Here is a 3,754-nt window from a genome sequence, read left to right as displayed (position 1 = left end):
AATAAACTAAACCAAAAATGTTATTGATGTTTTATATATAGAGAGTAGTCGCATTAGTTTTTGTTACTGTACTGTTTGAGGTCTCAACTGTACCGTATCACGGTAATAACATGGTTTTGAAACCTTTTTTTTATTTTGTCACAGACCTGTTGTCATAGTTGAAATGACGTTTATTGTAGATGGTATTTGAACAACTTCTGGAAATAGTTCATCAAGTATGTTTGTTGCTCATTGTTGTGATACATTAAAAACTGTATCTGCAAACCAGTTTGGTCTCATCAAATATTATTTCATTTTCACTAAGAATTCTTTCGTGGTTTTGCTGTCTTAATGTCGTCCCTTTAATTTTATTCAGTTACATTACACGTTTTTTAAACTGAACTCAAATGCAAAAAACAAAATGTCACGTGTTGCTAGACTAGAATTTCTTTAGTCTTTATCACTGTACTTGTGTCTTTTTTTTTCAGTTGGATTATATTACAAAGGATGTGTTGGGTTTGAATCCCCCATCCATGTGGAGTTTGCACATGCTCTCCAGGTATTCAGACTAGGTTAATTGGTGATTCTAAAATGTCTATAGCTGTGGATGTGAGTGGATGGCGACCTATCCAGGGTGTACTCCATCTCTCGCCTCGTAGCAGCTGGGTATGTGCTCCATCCACCCTGCAACCCTGAACTGGATAAGAAGAAGCTGATGGATGGATATAGTGCTTTGAATATCATTTGTTATAAGATTGGAAAGGTAAATTGGAAGAGTGTTTTAGCTATTATTGTTACAGTTTTATATAAAATAGTTTTCTCTGAAATTTCTAGGGCAGTTCTAGATGCATGTAGCAATTTAGAACAAAACAACTGATTTACCACACATTTTGTAACAGGTTTGTAATCCAGGTTTAATATTATATTAAAATACACCTTTCTCAAAACTCACCTGCACTTGCATTACATAGCATATATTTATGCATTATTCATTTAACAAAAGCTAAGCTAAAATATAGGAGCATTGTGTTAAAAATTAAGTATACCCTTACTGCTTCCATAGGAATTAAGACGTTATTTAGCAGCTGGGCACTTTTAATCAAATGAATGGAATCATCAGCAAGTGTGGACATCTGTATAAAGAGTTTTAGTAGTTTTTTGGTCTGGAGCGTTCACGTGTGTGTTAAGATACAAGGAAGAAAGATGTCATGAGTAATGTTAGAGAAGAAATTTTGGCTGCACATCAACCTGGGAAGGGTTTTAAGCTCATTTTCGAAGTCCACTATTCTACAGTGACCCAGATTGAAAGCATTCAGACACTTGCCAATCTTTCCAGGAGTTTATATCCCAGGAATTTCACCACAGTGTCAACCACTGCAAGGCTCAAAGAATCGCACAAAAAAAAGCACAAGAGCCACATTTTAGACTCTGCAGGGCTCACTTACCATGTTGAATTTTCAAGTTCATGACAGTACACTTAGAGAAAACACTGAACAAATATTGCTTGTTTCGAAGGGTTTCCAGGAGAAAGGCTCTCTTGTCTAGAAAGAACATAGCAGCATGCTTATGTTTGCAAAGTTGTCTCTGAACAAACCACAAGATTTCTTGAATAATTTCCTCTGGATGGATAAGACCAAAGTGGAGATGTTTGTCCATAACGCACAGCACTATTTTTGCTGAAAACCAAACCTCATACCAACTGTCAGGCACAGTAGCAGAGGGGTGATGATTTGGCTTGTTTTGCAGCCACAGGACCTGGTTACCTGTCTGTCACTGGGTCGACCATGAACTTGTCAAAGTATTCTAGAGTCAAATGTGAGACCATCTCTCTGACAGCATGGCTGAAATTGGGTCATGAAGCAGCAAATCTACAATCGCTGAAATGGCTAGAAAAGAGAGGAATCAAAGTTTTGAAATGGCCCGGTCAAAGTCCTGGACTAAACCTGATTGAAATGCTGTTTCGGCACCTTAAGAGAGCTGCGTATAAATAAATTCCTGCAAACCTCAGTGAACTGAAGAGTGGACCAAAATGCCTTCACAACAATGCAAGAGACTGATAAAGTCGTACAGACAGCAGTTACTTCAAGCTGTTGCTGCTAAACGTAGTTCTACAAGCCACTGAATCATGGGCGTGCACTTAATTTTTTTAGACACTGTTTTTGCATTCTGGCTTAGTTTTTGTTAAATGAATAATGACACAGTGTGATATGTCATACACTGCTGTTCATCTGAATTTTAAGACTTGATGTGTTGCGTCACCATCCCAGCAAGAATCATCATCATTCCAGTCACTGACCAAAATCCGAAATCATATCAAGGATATTTCCTGTCATTATGCTATTTGTGATAATCTGACTCTAAGCAGATGTGGGGGATTATACTGGAAGTGTCTGGTAATCTGGATTTGGTCAGGTGCTGTTCTCAAACCCCTACAGTCCAAGTCCACAGCAATAAATCATGACGATCGATTAAAAGATGTGCAGCCACAAAAGAATGCCAAATTTTTTTTTACCTGGGGAGTTCAGGTTGATCCCCTTCAGTTTGAGACATTAACAATTAGAGAAGAGAATCTAAGAGAAACATTTTTTAGCTTTGATGCCTGCATGGGTGGATATATTCTTTTCTAAAATAATATTAAAAAGTAAAATGGATACCAGTGTCAGACTGGGTGCCTTTTTTTTTTTTTTTTAGATGTGAGGTCAACAGAAGCTGTCATATTAAAAATTGCACCTCAGGAACACCTCAACACAATATATCACACCCTGCCAGCGAGACGTGTCGGCCATCAGTGTCAGGGTCACGGAAAAAGCCGACATTCACAAGTTGTTAAATCCACCTAATGAAATTTCACAAGGGCGGCAAAAATGAAGGGGGAAGATGGGGATCTTTTCAGTCAGAATCAGTTGTGGCCTCCATTGTTTCACTTCACACACTTCAGTGTGCATTGAAAGAGCCGCAACATGTAAAAGCCTGAAAAACAGCGTTTTTCTCCCCCACCCTCCCTGCCCTCCCCCTTCTGACTTCACCCCTCGCCCTTGACGAATGTGCTCAGCTCACAGGGTGCAACTGTTCTGCTGAATGGCCCTTTCCTGTTGCTCACCCTTAAAGCGCAGGCGGTTGCCGATTTAGCCCACCCTGCTTCCATATTATGGGATTGAATTGCGTTTGACCTTTGTGGAGAACAATGGCTGAAGGCCTTTCATTTTTCTGGCCTTCTCAGCGCCTAGAAGAAGGACCTCTTTACATTGTGTTTTCACTGTAGTCTGCCAGTAATTCACAGGCAGGATGACAGGGTAATCTGTGCACAGTAACATGTGTGTGTGTGTTTGCAGTACTGAGGGTATACACAAGTGTGTTATTGTTTACTTTTTATAGGCCAAACAAAGCATAAAGCCTTAAAGCAGAATTTTGATGTGACCATAAAGGGGCCACCCAAACTGACTACCTAACTGCACTGTCCCAGAATGAAGAGGCCCACTGAATTGAAGAGTAGTTCAGAGTAGTTTAGACACAGCTTTGCTAAAGAGGCCACAGCAGTGAGCGCTCTTGCAATGAATACACGATAAAAGGTTTACTGTAAATTCTAAATGGCGTTTTCTGAAACCCATACATCACTCATGACCATTAGGTTCCACCCTCACTGCACAGTGCACCCTTCTAGCCACAGCTTTCCAGATGATACAGTACAGAGGCTGCAGTGGAAGCAGATCTGGCTTTGAATAGCCTGCAGCCAATGGATTTTCTCTGGATAATACAATGTTTGGGACAGAGAGGC

The 3,754-nt window shown here is 40.0% G+C and overlaps 1 protein-coding gene across 3 annotated transcripts in view; it reads left to right on the top strand.

Annotated features, from left to right (window-relative positions):
• The window catches only part of zfhx4 (zinc finger homeobox 4), an 83,510-nt gene extending 83,243 nt beyond the window's left edge, over window positions 1–267 (top strand). For all 3 annotated transcript variants that reach the window (XM_063483849.1, XM_063483848.1, XM_063483850.1), the window contains exon 12: window positions 1–267. This exon is cut by the window's left edge and continues 4,104 nt beyond it. The gene's annotated coding sequence lies outside the window, so the exon portion shown is untranslated.
• Window positions 268–3,754: the final 3,487 nt, after the last annotated feature.

The sequence above is a fragment of the Pelmatolapia mariae genome, linkage group LG9 (genome assembly GCF_036321145.2).
Source record: "Pelmatolapia mariae isolate MD_Pm_ZW linkage group LG9, Pm_UMD_F_2, whole genome shotgun sequence".
Taxonomy (NCBI): domain Eukaryota; kingdom Metazoa; phylum Chordata; class Actinopteri; order Cichliformes; family Cichlidae; genus Pelmatolapia; species Pelmatolapia mariae.
The sequence above is the reverse complement of the archived record's forward strand: the minus strand, read 5'-3'. Positions and strand labels throughout refer to the sequence as shown.